The following is a 22,956-nucleotide window of genomic DNA, read 5'->3' on the forward strand; positions in this document are numbered from 1 at the left end:
AGATTTTTGATTGATTTATCTTTTTACAATGTGCTTTTGCTGCGTAACTACTATATTGGATAAGTCATGTTTCTGAAAAGCCTGTGCCTGCTTACAGAAGAAGGTTAAAGCTCCAATAATATGCATTACCGTTCTAAAGTCTAGGGTCAGTAAGATTTTTCTTTTCTTTTTGGAAAGACGTCTCTTATGCTCACCAAGGCTGCATTTATTTAATAAAAAATACAGTAAAAACAGTATTATTGTGAAATATTGGTACAATTTAACATAATATTTTTCTATTTTAATATATTAATATATTGTAAAATGTAATTTATTCCTGAGTTTGCAAAGCTGAATTTTCAACATCCATATACCAGTCTTCAGTGTCACATGATCCTTCAGAAATCATAATATGCTGATTTGTTGCTCTAGTAATATTTCTTATTATTATCAGTTTAAAACCTTTTACTGCTTAATATTTTTTGTGTAAACTTTGATATTTTTTTTATGGTTCCTTTAATGAAACAATAGAAAGTTCAAAAGAACGGCATATATATTTAAAAAATATTTTTCTAAAATGATTAATGTCTTGTCACTTTTAATCAATTTAATGTGTCTTTATTACAAAAAAATACATTTGAACATTAAGTTGAGGAACATATTATAGAATTTGGATAAAGGTTATTCTTGTTATTATTACATTTACATTGTGCTATCAAAAGAACACGAGGGCTTAACAGATTTGCTGACTACATGTGCTTTTAAATGGTAATTATTTAATTTTTTACTCCTCTTTAGTGATGTACTAGTGCTGGTTTGTGGTGGACTACTGGTCTTGGAGGTCATGTTTCCATTCCTCACACTCATATGCTGGTTCCTTCAATAATTCACATGGTGAGTAGAAGCACTGAATAAACATAAGATATAAAGTATATACTCCAGTGGATTTTCTGAGATGCGCTCTGATAAGTGAGATGAGTCTGATAATGAGTCTCTGCACCTCTGGGAACCTTTGGGAATATCAGATGTTATCAATCGATCAAATCAATATTAAATAATATTGAATGTTTTTTTTAGGTATAACGATTTATTTTTATTATTTTGATATTGTATTTTGAATGTAAGTGCGTGATGTTTAAAAAATGAAAGTAAAATGGGTCTAAAACAAAGCAAAACTGGACCCCATTTACTTTCATTGTATGGACAGAAAACACAGAGTATCTTCTTTAGTGTTCCACAAGAAGAAAGTAAGTCAGTTTGAAACGACATGATGGTGAGCAAATTGTCAGAATGTTCTTTTTCGGATGAACTATCACTTAAAAATAAAAAGTGAAAAATCTTACAGTGCGGTAAGACAAAATACACTTATATTAAGATCACATATCACACATCACCTCCCTCATAGCGTGCACGAGTTTGTATCATGAGATATATATTTTTCCTGCTGTGATTAGTGTTCAAACATCTGGCACTAATTGGCACTAAATTATATCCCCAGTATGAAATGAAGGGCAGAGATCACAGAGTCCGCGAGGCAGGTGTCTGAGCGATCAGCAGATATCACCGTCTCCACCAGCCAAGAAAGGAGAGGGGGGAGAACTCACTAAGACCCTCTCGGGGAAGGGGGGGGGGGGTGTCTAACGTGACATAATGAACACTGAAGATATGAGGAATACAGATGGTTGGAAAAATCAATACCAAATGCATTGGATTTACCACGGCACAGCGCTCTGTCATTAAACGTAAAGATTTGCTTTGCTTTGCTGTATGAACAGTATTATTGTGTCCAGAATATTTCACAACGTCCAAGCCAAGTGCTTGTTTTTCTCCAGAATTATAGCTCATAATTACTCTAATTTTAAAGACCCAACCACACCAAGCATGTTAATAACTATATTAGCGTCCACACCAACAGACGAGAACAGTCTGTTTATTCTAACTGCGTGCTGCAGTTTTGTCATCTCATCTGCCACTTTAAATGCTCAAGCTTTTTAATGTCGGGCGGATTCTGATTAGCTGTTAATGTTGTAATTATTCATCAGCTGGGAAAAAAATAGTTTTGAAAACGATTCCAATGATAAAATTCCTTTGCGCCATTGACGTTTTAGTTGTGGTGTGGCTTTCCCTATTCTCATAGAATTAGAATGATTATTAAAACTTTACAGTTATCGTTATATTTGTGGTGTGGACTTTATCGTTATAGTTTATCATCCTTGGTATGAATGTTCTTTAAAACTGTGTTTTTATATTACGTATTTTCTCCAAGTGTTTTATTGGTTTCCTCTTAGGGCTACCCTAATTCTGACAAACGCAAGCAAAGTGTGTGTGAAATAACGCACGAGTCTTCATCCCTCATGTCGGTTTGATTAAATCTGCCAGGTTTTGATGAATTGGGCCAAATTCATTAGCGTTGGGTGTGTGCAGCCCTGGGTCAGGGCCAGCTATCGCATCCAAGCGGGTGGAGGAGGCTCAGAGAAAGAGTTCAGAGGTCGTCAGGAAAAACTTTGCTACTTCTTAACTTAATAAATCCTGACAACCTAATCATGGGCCCGCCTTTGTGGGGTTAGCCTCCACAGATGGTGGAGCCGTTTAAAGAGATCTGGAGGGCCGGAGGATGAGAGGGAAGGTGCGATTGGAGCGTCTGGAGAGATCTCCAGGAAGAGAGAGGCCAGCGGGGAGCGCCTTAACAGGAGGGAGGGAAGGGTGACACGGGCGGTGACCACGGGGGAGTCTAAAGCACTTCCATCTCTTGCCATCTCCTGCAGCTTCTGATGGGAGAATATGATAAGGCCCCCGCCAGGATAATAGGCCCCGGCAAATGTCGGGGCCTGTGAAGAACACGAGGCCGGATCAAGTAGCTGAAGCTAACTTCAGGGAGAGGGCTGAAAGCCGGGAGCCGGGGCTCGCGGCTTGGCCGTGTAGGGGGCTCAGCGAAAGGGCGGGTGTGTGTATGTGACAAAGGCCATGGATGAAGGGGAGAGCCACCTACAAAGCCCAGGCTGTCTGGCAGGATTTGGGTGCCGTGTTGCTGGTAGAGATGATGCTCCCCTCTGATATCCTCGGGGAGATTATAGCAGGAGAGAGAAGATAAAAGAAATCTATAAACATGCAACTCCTCTTCTCAGCACCCGCACAAGCTTCTGCAGAGGACGTCTTGGAAGTATCTTCGGTATGACAGCTCGTGTCTCTTTTTCGTTCCACCTTTCCATCTTTCCACCGGCGGATCTTAATAATGGCCGCTCTGTGACACGGGTCCATGGCCTCTTCCGTTAGTGGCTCATTTGTTTCCCTCCTCCTTTGATGGCTCCGTTAAAATATCTTGTGGGAGTCTCGTTCCGTTTATAAGGTCTATTGATTTAACTCTTGCCACGATCTATTATGCTTTTGTCTTGCCTTAAGTGTCTCATCTGTACTATTCATGAACGGTCCACTATATATCAAACCCACGTTTGCTTTAGGACATAATAGATATGCTTCCATGTTTTTATTTATTTTCAATCTGTAATTGATGTTCTCACAAGTCGGATCTGAAGAGATTAGAAAGTGCCACGGTGTAAAAGACTCCACAAAGCAGCTCGTGGCCTGACCAGACTATTGAAGTTTCCCAGGATCTTGACCAAAAGAAAGGATTTATGAGTGGTTTCTAAACACATCTTGAATGTTACATTTTACTGAAGGCAACACATCACCAAAATATGTGTACACGCCACCCTTAATGATCAGGCCTCCTAATGTATTGAAGGAAAATTCCATGTTTCCCAAAGACTCCTCCAATGCACAGCCATGTATCATTTCAGTGCTATTCTCGAGGTGTCTGTGAAAAGAAGATTTTTGAAAATTATAGTGCCGATTGAGGATTCCTTTATTTAATTTACAGTCCTATGGACCTGTAACCACCACTGTGCTGCAGTTTATTTGGAGTGTAAGTTAAGGTCAAGCCAGCGGAAAACAACTTGATGGGTAATTGAGACTATTAATGTCTAAAGCAAATAGCTCTCTTGTACCGCCCCATAATATGCAAACCAAAATGGTTGTTTAAACCATCATGCTTTTAGTAAGCTAACAACATCCCTTTCTGTATTTAAATTATTGATAATTAAATGCAAATAAGCTGATATTTGTGTTTGTTATAGTGCATGCTTGATAAGGGACTCCATTATTAGTTGCCTTGGCACTTCCATTGGCTCCAGGATGTTGTTGGTTCTGGGACAGGGCTGGGGTATGGATGACCTCGCTCAAAGCGCTTTTGAAGGCAAGGCTGAAGTTTTAAAGGAAAAGCTGAATTCAGGTATGATCAAGGTATTGATTGCCTTGAAGAATCACCTCAGTCAAAATTATTAATGAACTAGCAACCAAAATCATTAATGAGGACAAAATACTGTGGAATAAACAGCATACTACTTCCCTCAGGCATTATTAATTGATCCTGGGGTAGAAGCTGAGAGAAAATGAAGTGTTTGCATAGGGAAGAAAGAATGATTGTTTTAAAATGTGTGTGTATATATGCAGTTTAAAATTTTGTATCAGTACAGTACTAAAGACTGAAAAACTAGCTTTGCCATCACATGAATACATTCCAAACAAACTGTAATACTATTTCACAGTATTACCATTTTTATTGTACTGATCAAATAAATAAGCATAAGAGACATTAAGAAATATTAACGACCCCAAACTTTTGAATGGTCGTTGATATATGAACGAGTCAGTGATTTAAAGATGGTATAAAAACAGTTTCCATGTTCATCATAAAAGTCTGTTACAGTGGGTGTTAAGGGACTCTATATATCTATAGACATCTTATATATCTGTATAGTGACCCTCTGGTTCTTCAGCGTGAGCTCCATGCTGAGATCACGGCCTTTAAGGTGCCTGTGCACTGTCAATCCAGCCTTCATTAGCCCTCACTCGGAGCCTTGCCTCCTCTCTCTCTCCCTCATCTTTGATCTCTTCATGCTCGCTCACTTCTGCATCTGATGGAAGGAATTAGAGATAGAGAGATTCTGGCCGTTCCGCATGGACCTTGACACAGTAGAGCCAAATGATGAGAGCGAGAAAGATAGAGTAAGAAGAACGAACGAGAGCGAGTGAGATCACGGAGTGTCTTAATCTGACTCTTTTCCTATATGCCGTACCAGCGTTGGCCTTAAGCTCCGTGGCACACAGTAGAAATGCTTTAGACTCCCTATAGATGAGGCAAAAGGAGAGCAGGTCTTTAGGTCACAGACTTAAAACAGTGCTGGTCTTCAGACTTATCACCCTCTTCTTAACCCTTTCCATGCCATTGACTTTTATGAGAAAGCGCTTCCCCGCCAAAGACGAGTTTTTACAGCTTTCTGTGTTTTCACGGTTGTAAGGTAGGGGGCGCTTTAATGCATCTTCTGAAAGAGTTCTGGATCTCCTGATCAAAACAGGCGAAGAAGATGCAGAAACAAGCTATAGCATGTGTAATCATATGCATATGTAAAATAACGCGATCATCAACATTAAACGGCATATAAATCAAAACTGCCTAACGTAACTGAATGAAATGTCGACCCAGGACGAGCTATAGGACTGTGCAACCTGATGGACTCGATCTACTCCATCTATGTTTTGATTATCGTTCTCAATCTGATCCAGATGTAGAATTTGATACTGAAACACGATTTTCTCAGCTTTTTGTTTAAAATTTTGCTTTTTAAAAATTAAACTTACCCATATTCAAGTGTTGATAAAAAATAATGCATGGAGCTAGAATTAAACACTCATCTCTCTTTTGATATATTACATGTTCATATATTCATACAACAAAATATTCTGGGGGCCATTACATTTTGGTGAAAATTATAAAAAAAAACGCTGATGTGGATCAGCCAACTTATAAAAAAAGAAAAGAAACGCTGGCTGGGAGAGTTAAGCATGTTTGCCTCCTTGGACATTTTGAAAATAAACATATAATACATTAAGTTTATTTAATTAGTCTAATACTGGTATCACTAGATTATCTTGTCATTTTTAATTTTTCTGAATCAACAAATGTAATTTCTGCTTAAAGCGTCTTAAAGCGGCTATATCTAAGAATTTGTGAACAGCTTGTAACAAAAACAAGACCTTCCCCGACTTGTCTTTGAAAGCATGTAGACGCATTACTTTACATAAAAAGTAACTAAGCAACACAATTAGTTACTTTTTTAGGGAGTAAAAGTACTTTTAAAAGTAACTTTCCAAAACACTGGTTATGTGTGCTCGAGTGCAAACACATTCAATAAGTTGCTGGCTGCAGTTCATTTGACAGCCACCGGTGTCACTAATAACAAGGGTTTCTGAATTCTACATATAGCCTCTTTAAGTGTTGTATTATGTGATGGAAATTACATCTTAAACATTTTTGGAATAAAATGGCTTACTGTTAAGGCTTATTTTATGGTTAGAATTGTATGTACCATTCATACCATTTTCACAAAATGTAATCTATAGACCTTTGAAAAGTAGCAAAAATAAATGACACCATGACTGTTTTGATTTGATCTTCATATTACAAAACGTAAAAAATATATATATTTTTAATTAAAAATCTATTAGACATAAAAGAGCTCATAGTTGAAGAAACACGTGTAAGTGAATAGAAGTTGGGGCGTTAGACCTACTTCCTCTTGTCCTTTTATTTAGTTACAAAAGAGCAAATCGTTCAGTATTTGCACGCAGTGGAATTGCAGTATTACTGAAAAAGAGAGCTGAAAATAAAGCGAGACCGTGTGATGCTTTATTTTATGACCTTTCCCCATCTTGCCTGTGACTGGCATGACCCTGTCATAGGCTTCATAATGCTTGCGATTCTATACATAGGAACGCCATAACATTACCATGGCCACTTTGCTTTCGCGTTAATACGGCACGCGGCCGTTTTTCTTGGTTTCGCTACCGGGCGCTCACAGTAATCAAAATGATTCAACAAATAAATTTGCCAATCAAAACAGACAGGCAGAGAAGCACTCTGCCTTATTTTAATGCATATCAATTTGATGGCTTGGAATAGTCGCTGCATATAGCAGCGAGAATGGAGATGTTTATGCCGAATCTGCTATTTTCATCTGTGTGATTTTGTCCTTGTGGTGCCAGTAATGGTTTGTGTGTGTGTGTGTGTGTGTGTGTGTTCCCACAGGGGTACATTCTGCTGTCGACCCTTCGCACTGAATCACACCTACATCTGAGACTTAAACACGCTCAAAACTCGACTTTTCACCGTTCTGCCAACGCCGACTCCAGCTTCGGCCCATTCGCCGGTATGATTTGCAGACTTAATTTCATTCTTCTTTTAAGATATAACATATAAACTACATGACAAATATCCAGACATCACATATCAAAGCAGCTGGGGAAAGCAAAGCATCTCGGTATTTTGGTTAATATCCTCAGGAGATTGTTGAGATATTCCCCGATAAGGCAAATAACCGTGGATCAACTTTTGCCTGCCTGGCACAGTTTTTAAACGTAGCGTGCTGCATAAATATTTCACTGATTTGTTTATTTATTTACTCGAGCCGTTTTATTAGAAGGAATTTTTCTTGGAAATGCCACAGCTAATTTCCTGGCGTGGGGCGCGAGATCGAGAGGCCCAGGCAGAGTTATGGCGTACACAGTGCATTTGTGTGATGTGAGCCAACACATTAAACTCACAGGAGAAAACGGGCTCAGACAGAGAGAGAGAGAGAGAGAGAGAGCTACGGTAGCTGTGTATATCTGGAGAGGAAATACCTTTTTTCCTCTTTCATTTGCCTTGCTCGCCTGCAGCTGTTTTAAGCATGACACAGGCAGTGTATCTAAGGAAGAGATATGCGGCGCATTAAACATACAAATCAGCAGCAGACTCCGTAGCCTGAACCCGTCATCGCCTCCATATCTGATGCAAAATTAAAGCAGATATTTATACTGAAACCAACATTACAGCATTAGTTTTCACTATTTTCCCTGAGCCCTTCTCTCTCTCTCTGTGTGTGTATGTTGAATACATATTCATTTCCCTTTTCTTATGTCAAGAAAAAACACCTTTAGCGATGTCAAAAACACAGTGATCACAGGCTTTCCGTTTTGTTTTGTTTTCATTCTTTTTTCTTCTCCCATGAAAAGATCCTTCACATTTTTTTCAGCAAATGTAATGTCATCTTTCTACAAAACACAGCACGCCCGTTTTTGAATCTGTCATATATCTTAAAAGTGCGCTCGTATTTTACGGCTTGCTCGCTTTTGTTTTTTAAAACAGAAGTCAATAGGTAACGTTCGAGGGGGAGCGTGTTTGTCAATTTGCCGTCATTCTTATTATTTGGTTTTGTGTTTGATCTGGAAATAGATGTGTCTTCACGAATTTGCCTGCAGTTCCTTACAGTGCAGCAAAGCATTGTCTCACCAGAACACTGGAATGAAAGATGCAAACTCATGCTTATGTAATTCATTCCTTCTCGTTTTCTTTCCAAATACAAAAGAATGATTGGTAATGATGCGGCTATAACTTGTGTGAGGTGGAGAACTGTTGGGGAGAGAAACTAACTAAAAGTAGCAACATTACCAACTTTTCCAATAGCGTGACAAATATTTGACAATATTTTTTCTAATAGTAGGGAAAACTGTTGTTTTTATATCACATTATATCATGTAAACAGTTTTATAGTTCAGCAAACTGAGGTGTTAATGACAATTTCTAATTGAGTTCAGACAGTTTAAAATAATCTGTTCAAAAATTCAAAACATTTGCTTTGTGCTTCTAACTCCATCCATCCATCCATCCATCCATCCATCCATCCATCCATCCATCCATCCATCCATCCATCCATCCATCCATCCATCCATCCATCCATCCATCCATCATCCAATGGAACGATTGCTTTAGGTTTGAAAACGTTCTGGAAATGTTAATTTATGGTTAAAAAAAAGAAATCCCCCAAAAATAAATTGTACTACCATTAGGGGAATATTCTTTGTTTACTGAAGTAAATTCATGTTTTTGTTTAAATTATTGTTTTGTGCAACTCTGATATCTGTTATTCATATTTAAGTACATATCACCATCTTAAATAGCTTAAATGTAATTATATATTTTTGTAGAAAGCTTATATTAAACATAACTTTATATAGGTGTAGCTTGACTGTAATTTAACACTGTTACATATATATTTATATATATATAATGTAAATAAAGATTATTGGAAATAATATTAAAATACTTCTTCAGTTTTTCTTATTAATATTTTCACGTTTTATTTAAGTGTTACTTGCCATTTCTTTGTAATTATTATTTGTGAAACTTACCAGCAATTTTGGAGTAAAATTGTTTCTACACCATACTTTAAATAATGAGTACTAAAGTGTTTTTCCCAACCGCACATCAACATTTAATCATAAGCAAACTGAAATTGGCGCAATCTACAGAATGCACAGTCAGCAGGCTGCCATCAATAATTGTCACAAAAGATATGCACAACTTGGACATTTGTCACTTCTTTATTGGATGGATATTGTGAAGATGAGACAGGAAATAATTGTGGAGAGAGAAGAAAATGGGAATAGGATAAATGCCAGAATCTGTGAAAACCTGTGAAACCTGCGTCTTCTAGTGAGCAGCATGGCTCAACATGAATGGAACTATTGCTAACCGAGGTCATGGCTCTGACACTACTAAATGACCCGTATGGACTACTTTTTCAATACTTTTTTGACCTTTTTAGAGCCTGGTGAGACAAAATCTGTCGTTTCTCAACAGGTGGATGGAAAAAGCCTAGCATTTTTTTCTGAAAGTGTATCATCAAAACCATACTGAGAAAAACTGAAAAGTAAACAAACAACCACAGCAATGAGCTTTACATTTGCGCTGTTTATTTCATGGAAAATGAAGAACAGGCAAAATGTTGGAATTTTGCTGTCTTTTTTTCTTTAAGTCAAGTATTTTGTATTTGTATAGTGCTTTTCGCTGTTGGTCTGTTCATCGGATGTGTACGTATAACACACATTTAGTACATTTTACAGGCAAAGATTACCACAAAACATCCCACAGCTGGGGTAAAAAATAAAAACTTAATTTAACATGTTTCACAAATTACTGGTTTTACTGAATTTTTTATCAAATAAATAGGTCTTGGTGAGTGTTCTTAAAAAAAATCCCTGACCCCAAACTGAATTTGAATCAAATGAATTGGAATTATGAATTATATACTTTTGTGCCATAAATTAGTTTGGACAGATGTTGGTAGTATACAAATATGCTCTGTCTAAAGCAGCTGTAAATTACTGGCCCTTTTAAAATATGTGGTCATGTGACAAAATGTAGTTTGCTAGGAGATAAGACAACTTACCACATTCTCCCTCATATGCGTTTTTCCTCCTGCTATACTACATACATTTTACAGGTGCTCACAGATGCTCTCTCGCTGTCTTTAGTGGCACGATTCTGCTTTTTTGTCCTTGTTACTCCCAGTGCAGCTCTGGATTTTCGTTAAACCCATGTGGCCTGAGGGTCAGATGCTGGGTTGTCTGGAAGGAGTGAAAGGGGGAGAGAGATAAGTAGTTTTTTGGAAAGAATACTCCTCTACCAAAAGATCATCCATGAGGGAGTATATGCTCCACATTACCAGCCAGGCCAACATGGAAACTCTAAGCCAGGGCTTCCCCATGTGGGATCCTTACTTGTAATTACCCCTTCTCATGAATAGAGTTCATAAAGTCACAAAAATAATAATAATAATTTATTTGCTCTCAGGTTCTTCTGTGAAACACAAAAGGAGATGTTGGGGAAAATGTCAGAGCTGCTGCTTTCCATTATCCCATTGCCTATTTTCAGCAAATACTGACTTAAATATTAGTCTGTACGCTGTACACCACACTAAGGTGTTTTATTCCTTTGTACAGTTTAGAATGGACTACTTTTATGTTGAAAGCACTTGAATTTTTTTTAATTTTTTTTTTATATTATGTATATATATGTGACTAATATTTAAAAGGATAGTGAATTTTTTTTAATTATCCCATCATTTACTCCCCCTAGCCATATGTATATGACTTTCTTCTTCCAGCCAAATACAGAGTTATATTGAAAAATATCCTGACTCTTCCCAGCTGTATAATGGGAGTGAATGGTTTCCTAGATTTTGAAGCCCAAAAAAGTGCATACATCCATCAATCACGGCTCCAGGGGGTTAATTAATACTTTTTGAAGCGAATCGATGCGTTTTTGTAAGAAAAAATGCCATATTTATAACTTTATGAACTATAATCACTGGCTTCCGGTAACGGCCATGCGCGAGTCAAGTTCCTGACGCATGACGTATTGACGAAACCGGAAGCGCAGAGGATAGAGCAAAACAAAACACCTGTCACGAATTAGAAGTCTAAAATGATAAATGTTGGAAAATATCAATATTAAAAAAGAGGAGCTTGAGTTTGTTGCCCAGCCCTATTTATTTGAACAGAGAGAGGCAACTACTCTTACCTACGCTTGCGCTACTCATACGTCATGCTTTCATTATCGATGGATGCGCTTTTTCTGGGCTTCAAAAACTATACCATTCAAGCTTGGAAGAGCCAGGATATTTTTTTAATATAACTCCAATCATGTTCTGCTGAAAGTCATACCTGTACACCCTAGGATATGAGTCAATCATGGGACAGTTTTCATTTTTGGGTGAATTAAACCAACTAATATGAAATTTGCATGGACTACTTTTATGGGTCTTTAAAAAGCTATAGTCTCTTCGTTGTATGGAAAAGAAAACGGTTTATTTTGTTTTTAGTGAAAGAATAAAAATGTCATTAAAATGCCATAAGGGTTTATAAATGATTTCAGAGGTAGTGGCACCTTGTTTGGATCTGGTTTGGACTTCACCACCAACTGTTGTGATTTCAGCAGTTCTCCTACCATTCCCTGCCTGGCCATTTTTAAAACGAACACAGCCTGATCTCGGTATAAATTTCACCCCCCAAAAAGAGAAAAAAAAAAGCCAATCCTTTGCCAAAGGATGATATCGTATTCATGCACGGCGGGGTGCAGCTCCAATCATTAATCTCCGTCCAACATGTGAGAAATCCTAGAGATGAATAACCGGGCAGAGAGCGCGGCGTGACCTCTGCGTTAGAACAATGGACCCTCATGTGCTTTCCAGCTTAGCAGACAGTCCGGAATTTCTGTTTGGAAGCAATAGCTACTGTCTATATAATATTTAAGGCCTATTCATGGAGTAACTGGCAAAGAATAAAAGGGCTTCCGCTGCTCGCATCTGCTGGAGAAGGATGTGGTCCTGTGCCTGCTCCTCCTCTCCTGCCTCTGTGCAAATAGCACAACATAGGAGACAGTTGTTTCTGGCTGCCCCTATGCCTGTCATGGCTGTCAGGAGAAATCCCATGAATTATGACTCTTCCAGATGTAAGAGATTTCTAAGTTGCCTTGAACAGCCTGCGGTTTGTGGTGAGAGACAGACGGAGAGAAGGAGAGGCAGAGAACGAGAGAGGAGTCCATACTTTGTCTCATTTGAAATGCTCATGGTCAATGTTTTTTTCCTCTTTTAACTCATTTCATTTTCTCGCGTTCTTTTTTTTTCCGGCCTGTTATACAAATCTACCATTTTGTACCACTTAAGCGAAGATGAAATGAACAATAGAGTTCAAAAGAAAGTGGAAAAACACAATGATAAAATCACTTTATATAGTTTCCTAAAATTCTTTTATGAGGGAAAATCTTTTTCTGGATATTTTTGATTGAGAACATTTAGAAAATCAGTTCATAAGCATTTAAAATAGTTTTGTTTCATTTGCATTACTAGGAACTCTATTAGACAGATGTTTAGAATTTTTATGTGTTATTATATAGAATTATTATTATTTTCTACTATTATTTTATTCCAATTTTATTTAAAAAATTGGAACAATTTTCAAAAACCAGACAATTTATACTTAAACGCATAAAACATTTTTAATTTAAATTATAGCAACAAAGTACTTCACCTTTCTTTCTTTCTTTCTTTCTTTCTTTCTTTCTTTCTTTCTTTCTTTCTTTCTTTCTTTCTTTCTTTCTTTCTTTCTTTCTTTCTTTCTTTCTTTCTTTCTTTCTTTCTTTCCTTCCTCCTTTCATCAATCCATTTAAGTGTCTTTTAAAACACACGTACATGTTACTCATAACTTTGGCGTTTAGTCAGTGGTGCTCATTAAGACTTTGGGGAAGGACAGTTTATTTGAAATTATTAAAGCATTAGGTTCACTAATGTATCAGTTTAAAACAAAAATCAATAACTGAAACCTAATCTGAGTCTCGTTGGAAACTCTTCTGGCTGGATATGTTTTCCTCGCTCTGCTCTTAAATGGTAATGCAATTTGCCATCACTAAAACCTTCCCTGTAATTGCTGATTGCCCTGGTCTGAGCTGAACTCACATATTAGATATGTTCCAACTTATTCCCTTCCTCGTGTCACATGCACACTTTGATCAGTGAACCCTCCTCAAGCACCTGGACAGTATTATTATTTCTCATGTCAGCTGTCACACTAGTCATTGCTGTTCCACCTTACTTAGTCCACCTTAAACACTCTTAATGACGGGCTTAACGTGGGTTTCCCCAAACCCTCGCCGCGCATCAGGGTCTGTGAGTCCTGCATGGAAATGAAACGAGCTAAATGAGCTTAATTTGGAGCTGGATGTATCTGTGTGGCTACTTCAACATCTGCTAGCGATTGCAGGGGATTCGTCTGATCAGGAGTCAGGCTACGAGAACCTGGAGGCATAATTGTTTTAATTCAGCAGTACGTTTACCGCATTGGGTGTTTATGTGTGCATTTGATTGTTTTGAGAGTTCAGTGGAGTTTTTCTTTCACACATGACTCATGGACTTCCCAGACTAAGAACTCTGAACGCTTAAAGGGATACCCCCCCCCACACACACAACAATTCTATAATCTATTCATATTTTTTTATTGTCATTTCAAACCCACACTGTAAAAAAAAGTTGCTGCCTTAAGTACAATCCACTTGGAAATCATTTCCAGTTAAATTACATTAAACAGACTTAAAGTTAAATCTTGTATAATTGCTTACGGTACTTATAATCTGTTGCTTAACTTTATTATTTTAATGAGTTAAAGCAATATAAAAACATATGTTGTCATAACTTATTGACCATCTAATTTTTGACAGTGCATATGACTTTTTTTGCGTGAAACACCAAATAATATATGCCTGTTGTTTTCCATAGTGTTATTTTAGTGTGATACTGTTACATAGATTATAAATATTTTGAAATAGCTTTTTTTTCCCTTTTTTTTTTAAGTTTTAGTAATATTGTTTTGTGCGTTTGCCATTTTTATTAGTTTAAAAAAGTATTTTTAATTTAGCTTTTTACTAAAGCTTAGTACTTTTACTAAAGTTTTAGTATTTTAGTAAAGTTTTTAATCTTTTATTTATTATTTTATTTCAGAATTTAACTAAAAATTATTATTTAGTTAACAATATTTTTCATATGATATAAGAAAATGGGGGCTGGGTCAGTCGAGCTTCACAATTTTGTGAAAAATTGCCATAAAGCATCATAAAAATAACGTCAATAATGACTCGTGCTATATTCATGAAAAGTCATGTATATCTTTTTGTTGTTGTTGTTGTTGTAAGGAACAGATTAAAATATATATTATTAAAACTATCCCTTTAAAGCTTACTTTGCTGTAAGGCAATAAAGTGTTTTAAGAAAGATAAAATGGGAGACAAAAACAGTGAGGTGGAGAGAAATAAATGTCATAGCGTGAACATGTTTAATGCACCATTTACATTAAGCTCATTTGATCTGAGCTGTATGTACTCTCTAAAAAAAAATGATGACAATGTTGTTCAACAATGTTTGTACATTGCTCATCAAAATAAGCAATCATCAAAATAAGCAATGTACTTTGATGAGTACATTGCTCATCAAATTACTCATCAAAATAAGTTAAGCAATTTTCAACTTAAACAAGATTCAAGTCAGCTTAATGCAATTTAAGTTGAAATTACTTAAACATACAAGTTGATAGTACTTAAAAAATATAAGGCAGCAATTTTTTTTTTTTTTTTTTTTTTTTACAGTGATAGACAATCAAACCTCTTGTCCTTACAGGTGTCTCTTCCACATTGCTGGTTTTGTCATAGCACTTTTTCATTAAGATGGTTCCTTAGGTTTTTCTCAGAAGTGTTTAATGTATTCATCAGCAACATGTCCTGAAGCGGTGGAAGTAAATCTTTGTTTTATGTGAATTAAAGAAGCACTGATGCACAGTCCTGTTCCGCTGGAGCTCAAAATCTGGCACGCCCTTGAAAAACTCTACTAAATCAACAGGATCGTGCACCGGTTCAGACGAGGAAATGATTCTGACGCTTAGAAAATTCAGCGCCATTAGCATTCCGATCGCGGCATTAACTTTAAGTTACAATCTGCACTGCTTTCAAGTTGAAATGGGAACCCTGAACTGAAAAGCAGACAGTTTTGTGTAGCATTAGTGGCACCGGCAGACAGCTCACACTTCTCCTCTGGTCTTTCCTTTACACACATCTGCGCTTTCTCCACCTCATATATGGCACACACAAAAAAAAAAAGCTCTGAAATATGTCAGGATTTACAAGGTGACAAAAAATGACATTGCCTTGTAGCCAGAGCATGTGCTTTTGTATTGTTAGAGACTTCCTAAAAGGACTTTTGGGAAATTTATGAGGAAATGCGGCAGGATAAACCATCTTCTCTTGTTTCTGGGATGAATGAATATAGAAGGTGAGACATTTGTTTTTTTGTAAATGACTAGACGGAATTGAATTCATTTACACAATTCTGAGACTGTGCAAAATCAATTGCACATTTTTACAAGACTAAATTGTTTACCATGTCCTGGCGGTGGTCCTTAAACTGAGCTTTCTTTATTCCACAGTTAATTACAATCTGGTATAATGAGAGATTTGACTTCATGGCAACACTTAAGGCTTTCTTTGAACTATTTTCTCCTCTTTTGTATCCTGTTACCCTGCGTTTCAGATCTGTTAATGAGTCTGAACACAATTAGCCCACCATTTTGACATCTTAATTGCTGCTATTTGATCCGGGAGATCGGGTTCCCTCACAGATGCAGCACTTAGCTTGATCTTATAGATTATTGCACCCGGAAGGTTCTTCCCTTAAATGTAGCTAACAGGTTGAGAATTAATGAATCTTCAGCCTTATATATCCTACCATGTCTTTTCACTTCTAGTCTTTCGCTGACACCGTACATTGAATGTTTTGCTGAGATTTCTGGCATTTTTTTAGGGTTTTTCCCACTCTTCTTTGGCACCGTCAGTGTTTTGCTTTGTTGTCATGGTGCTGAGCCATCACAGTTGTCTTGGCAACATGTGTCAGTTTTCATTGAGAGCATATAAATGTCATGCAAAAAAAGAGACGATTTGCGAATCAAAGTCTCTGCTGCCAGGAGTTTGTATCGGATGGTATCCGCTCTGCCATGTTCAGCACGAGTTTCAACAACCACCATAAATAACACACACACACACACACACACACACACACACACACACACACACACACACACACACACACACACACACACACACACACACACCTGTCCTGGAAGTGTCACAGGTATCAAAAGTATTATTAAAGGAAATAATCTGTGTGCTGCTGCTTCTACTGATGATAGGATTTATTATGATTATTATTGTATAATATTATACAACACTGACCCTGGACTTAACTCAATGGCCTGGACATTTTTAGACCAGGTGTCAGTCCACTTTTGATTCACACTATAAGACTATATTGTTTCCTGGAACCAGGAGCACCTGTTGGGTTTCCATTTTATGGGGACATAAAATTATTTTTATACTGTACAAACTGTGAATTATATTACATAAACACAACACTCACAAAAAACGTTCTGCACTTTTAGATTTTCAAAAAGCATAATTTTTTTATATGCTGTTACTGTTAAAAAATTTTTTTAAGTAAATGGTTCTTACTACTAATTTCTACTGATTCTTATTTGATACTTTTTACAATTCTTTACATGAATAAAATGTGTTTGTTATATTATAAATACAATTTTATATAATGGCTTCATAATTGACTAAATACTATTAATAATAATAATAAATTGATTTTTTACCAATTTACTCTTTACTTGTGTTGTTTATTATATTATAAATATATTATTTTATATAACTGCTTGTAAAATAATTTAAAATCAAATAATGTCAATAACAGTACATTTATTTAGAAAATGTGTATGCAGTAGTAATATTTGAATTAACATTTATTTAACTTTTTCTTGTACAAAACCAGCAGCAGGCCTCACATCTAGTTTGGCTTAAAAACTAGTTTGCTTTTAAAGTTACAACCATTGCTTTGAAATTTCAGAAGGGATATGGCACAGTTTGGCACCCAACCATGATGTAAGTAATTATTTTCAGACCGAAGCAAAGATTCATCGAGCATGTCCGTCTGCCGCCTCCACTAAAGCACAGAACATGTAAATATCGGGGACCTCGTGTACTTCCTTTCTACTTTCGCCACTAGTCCAGTGTGGAAACTTTTCCATTTTGCATAGTTTAATGCTTTTCGGTTTGTCTCCAATTTACAAAGTGAATCTGAATTTATTATAAAGTAAATTGAAGTTTTTCATCTAAAATGCCACGGGGTCTTTTATATATGTGTGTGTGTGTGTGTGATAGCTTGACTTATTGATTATGGAGCACGGTGTGCCCAATTTCAAAGAGAAGAGTAGCAGTCGCCATGTAACTTCAGAGAATTCATTTGACTCGCTAAGGCCCTTCATGAGAAACATATGTCTGTATACTACTTCAGGTAATAAGATCTGCCTCCACTTGTAATGAAAGGACCCTGTACCATCCACACACACACAAACACCACCGTAAAAGTGCTCCCCCAAACAAAAAGAAAGGGAGAAGCAATTTCTATTTTTGCTCTTAGCTTCTCAGTGGAATGAAATCTTGAGAATTTCCCCGGATCTGCCGCTGTTCTCTCTCCTCTAATAGTATGTGTGTTTGTGTTCGGCTTGGCCTGAGAGACAGTCAACTGTCTGCGTTGTGCAGATTTCTATCCGATGTGTCGGGATGAGGTACAGTGTATCAGAGAAACACTTGTGCTAATTTATCAGCACATGGTGCTGATTGACATTCCGTCTGCCCTGAGGCTTGTGGGAAATCAGAGAGAGAGAGAGAGAGGGATTGAGAGGCAAAGCGTGAGAGAAAAAGAAGCCGATGATGGTGGGAAAAGAAAGGATGAGTTTGCATGTGGACACCCTCGGGAGGGTGGTTATGTTTTTTTTCTTCTCACTCTCAATTCAAGGACAACTGGGCCACGGTCGTCTTACAAGGTCCGATTGAGTTTCTGCGCCAGTTCAAAAGATAGTGTCATCTTTTATTTTCAATGGAGTGTTGTGTCCATAACAAGTGGTGATTATGTTGCATATTTGTGTGTGGTATGCGAACTCATAAATTGCTATTATATTATCTAGATGATGCTTTCAAACTGAGTTTTGTAATCATGCTGAAAAAGGTCCCAGTCCACTTTCAATGTACGCTATTTCCTGGAATTAATTATTATTAATTATATTAATTATTATTATAATAGTTATTAATTTATTATTAAATGTATCATATTAGTGTGTTTTTACAATACAAAAGTATTCCGGTAACACTTTACAATAATGTTTAATTGGATAACATTCGTTTACATCAGATAACATTAACTAACAATGAACAATACTTCTACATCATTTATTAATCTTACTTAATGTTATTTTTGCATTTACATTTTTAAGATCAAGTAATTTCTGTTTAATATTATACATGAAGTATATACATAAATATATACATATTTAATGCACTGTGAACTAATATGAACAGTTGTTTGATTCTTGTTCTTCTTTTTATTTTTTATTTTTGTAAATAATTGGTGTATTATATTTCTAAACATTTATAATAGCTTGTGAAATAATTTAAAATCTAAATTATAATTAATTTTAAAATCAACTGCATATTTGAAAATAACATTGCAGTAATATCTTTATTATATTTTTTTCGACTGAGGATATAATAATTTTTTTGCATAAAGCTGAAAGGAACACTGTGTGAATTCTTTATACATCCCTCATTCTGTCATCTCCATACAACTGGAATAAACTCGTCACCCTTGCATTTGCTGGGTAACAGCCAATAAGTTTTAGAATTACACAAATATGACAAAAAAAAAGTGAGCCTAACAAAACTTTGAATAGGAATAGACTTGAATGTGAAACTGAAGTTTAATATGTGAAATGCTTCAGTGGTTATGTAGATGCAGTAGTCGCTGTCTGTGAGTGTGTTTGTGTGTGTGAATGTGTGAAAGTAAGGCAGTGGAGCTTGATACACTCCGTGTTTAGAGGTCGAGGTGACAGAATGGCAACCTACTCTGTCATGCTCTCTCCCCCTCTGATTTCTCTGCTCTCTCTTTCTCTCTCTCTCTCTCTCTCTGCTTTGGCCTGTAGAAGAGATGCTGGTGAAAGATATAAACCCTGTTTTTTGTATGTGCATATCTCTCCTCACCCGTCCCCGCATTTCAAATGTGAGAGGGACACACACCAGCCTGCTATGTGACAGCCAACCCATAGTGTTTCACCTTTAAAAAACAAAACAATACAATAAACATAACTAGAAAGAGCGCAAACAGCCTCGTGTCTAAGGAGAACGAAATGGAATTTTTTTAAGTGGTGAGTAAAACTTTCTTTAATCTGTAGTCTTTTATAACAGCTTTCTGAATACGGAAAGTGAGTCTCATCATTTATTCGAACTAGTCGTCTTTTATCTGAATTTTCTAGGTGAAGAGATGTGACGATGGGACAAAACAAAACAACAAATACACAAAGGCAGGCGTATAGAAAGAGAAGGGAGAGAGTGTGTACAGGTAAAATATCTGCAAATGAGGCAACATGTTGTGACAGCTGAGCGAATCGTGAATAGATGTTAGACGCAAGACTCTGTGTCCTAAAAGGGTGACGACTCCGCTTCATTTGGGTTTCCCACCCTGTATGATAACGCGGACTGGGATTAAAAAATGTGCAGGTGAGGCCGTGTGCTATAGCGCTCCCTGTCACTGCGCCCCCTTATTAAGATAAATATTGCGATGGGGGGATTTTCAGCAGCGGCTGGAAAAAGGGACAGACGCATTTATCTTCCCTCTGTTGGTGTTTTGGGTTTGTTGGGGAAATAGGTTTAAGCCCCTTTAACTCACCCCCAATGTATGGAAATGTATGTGCATTTTTAAAGCAGGGGGGCTCAATTTATTTCCCCCTACACATCCGAGAAGGAACTGATAGACCCGCAGATGGCATGATAGATGGACATGTACATATAGAGACAAACAGACAGCAACCCACATACATCCCCTATAGAGCCCCCTGTCTTCCTTCAGTATCCCTATCAACCTTTAACATATTCCATAGTTTTACATAATTATGATGCTCTGTGCCTCAGAGATAAAGATTATAAAGGCCTGCATATACACACACACACGCATATATATATTTATATATATATATATTTATATATATATATATATATATATATAATGAAAATAAGCCTTTCTCCAAGTGTGGACAAAGATCCTATTTTAAGTGTCTGACGCTTTATTTTTTCTTTATAAATAAGAAATTAGTTGGGAAATCATTAGAATGCTAATGATTTGTGGAAAGTTAATTTGGGATTTGTAATTAAAATCCATTCAACCATTAGGGAAATTCAGAGATCAAACATGTATATTTGATTTTATGCAGATATTGGCATAAATTGCAAATATTGTTTACCGGCTGAAACCAGAAATATGTTTCCAGTGAATTAATAGGGAATTATTGAGAAAGTAATATTGCATTAACATCCAAAATTAATCATGTGAAATCACAGTAGTTCTGTTTTATGTGATAATGTGCTGAAGGATCGCTTTATAATAGTCAAATAAAGTCTGCCTTTATTCATTCAAAGCTGTTGTCTTAAATGTTTTTGAGAAATGGCATGTTTTTGAATATGCCTTTTGAAAAAAGCAGGATCAAAAAGCTAATATTTTCTTCCTTGCATGTTCTTGCCGTCTTCTAGCTTTGTGTTCATTCCAGACACATCTAGAATAAACTAGTTTAATTTAATCTTTTTGCTTGGGGTGGGAAATATTTTCTGCTTTTTTGTTTTTCATTTCCAAGCATACTGATTCTGGTTGTAAGTCACAGCTAGCCAATTGTCTGTCCTCCATTTCCACTCAAGTAAGACACATGATGTTGATCCATCAACAGTACGGCCGACAGAAAACGTTTGGGATCTTTTTTGCCCTCCGTCAGCAGGATGCGTAAAAAAAAAAAAAAAAAAAATCACCTTTTCTCCATTTAGGCGAAGGGGAAATTTGCAACACGGCAGAACCCTCTTCTATAACCAAATGTAATGCTTGGTATGTATTTTCATAGGGTGCGCACGTGACTTAATCCCTTTGCCAAATGTTTATAGGCCGGTTGGCGGAGTGGAGGTTTGTGGGTGAACTAGCATTACAGCGCTCAAAGGTCCTAGGAAATGACCTGCAGTCAGCCAATTGAGGATATCCTTGAACTTGACTGAGGCAGAGAGAGGGAGGGAAATGACAGGGCTGGAAGAAAACAAAGGCGACCGGGCCGATACCCACAGCCTCAGCATCAGCCTCCCTGCGCAGGGTCGGGGCGAGTCCCGCGGGAAACGGCCATAGGCTGGGGAATCTCGTTGGTTTAACCAGGCAGGGGAGGGAGGGGGGTCTATGTAAGGCCTCCTGACCAAAACACACGTTTAAACCACACCCACCCACCCGTCCGGACCAGACCAGCCGAATTTGCTTTTAATAGCCGCAGAAAAAGACAGTCAGAACAGCGGCTAATTGCTCATATAAGAAAACCAAAGGTTTGTTGCAAATTGGCAGAAAAGCATCTTCCCTGAATTTGATAGGATCCCTTTAGTCACACTTGTATCCATTATATATTAAAAAAACAGAATAAGTACAAAATGTGGCCAAAATATGTGTGTAATTGTGACTGAGTTTAGCTACCACCCACGTTTCTTAATACAACGACCCGGCAGATTCAAGATAAACAAGTTCAGCAAACATATCAAATTCTGTGTATTTTATTGTTGCTGAAGCCTCATGTATTTTAATACTGGTAAAGTCCCGGCTGGATTCCAATTAAAAACAGGTTTTCCTCTGCCCTGAGGGAGAACGGCTAATTATTCTGTTGTGGCGGAGGGGGGTATATTAGCTGTACACAGCTAATATACAGTACGCTTTCATCTTTTGTGTTCTTTATTCAATTTTAATAGTGTTAGCTCAAAATAATTGCTTAATTAGAGTAAGTGGGTAGAGACAGAATGGGGATGCTGCTGTCTCTGAGGAGAAACCTGGAACTGTGGAACAGGCTCTGTGGATTTAATACAGCCCAGGCCTGACACTAACCTTGAGAATGTGGAACACTCTTTTGCCTTTCTTCTTGGGATGGTGGGATTTGGTTGTGTTGTGTGCATTATATGTAAGTAAATATAAGTTCGGTTAACATTTTAAACATGTTCTGTGTTCTTCTGAAGAAAGAAGCTATTCATATTTGCAGCGACATGAGGGTGAGTAAACAATGACAGAATTCTCATTTTTAGGTGAACTGGAATTCCTTTTGGAGCCACTGAAAAGACAACAACATTCTTCAGCCCTGTTGTAAATGAACGCTTGCAGATATGAAGGTAAGCTTAAAAACAGACCATCTGAGATGCCACAACAGAATAATTGTCTGACCGGCCAATTGAGTGTTATACAATATGTAATATATGGGTATTTTGTACAGCCTCCAGCCACCAAGATGTTTTCAATTTAGCATGGCTCTACGATCATGATATCACTTTCTCTGAGCTGTTCCAGATCAGGATGGCCACAGCCATCCGAGGTGATCACCTCGTCCAACTCAAAG

The 22,956-nt window shown here is 37.1% G+C and overlaps 1 long non-coding RNA gene across 1 annotated transcript; it reads left to right on the forward strand.

The window, feature by feature from the left end:
• Positions 1 to 782: 782 nt before the first annotated feature.
• LOC306992414 lies at positions 783 to 22,956 on the forward strand. The gene is made up of 4 exons (XR_013796278.1): positions 783 to 873; positions 7,124 to 7,244; positions 22,649 to 22,732; positions 22,834 to 22,956. It is a non-coding gene; the product is annotated as an uncharacterized lncRNA (long non-coding RNA).

The sequence above is a fragment of the Phoxinus phoxinus genome (genome assembly GCF_949152265.1).
Source record: "Phoxinus phoxinus genome assembly, chromosome: 24".
In the NCBI taxonomy this organism is placed as follows: domain Eukaryota; kingdom Metazoa; phylum Chordata; class Actinopteri; order Cypriniformes; family Leuciscidae; genus Phoxinus; species Phoxinus phoxinus.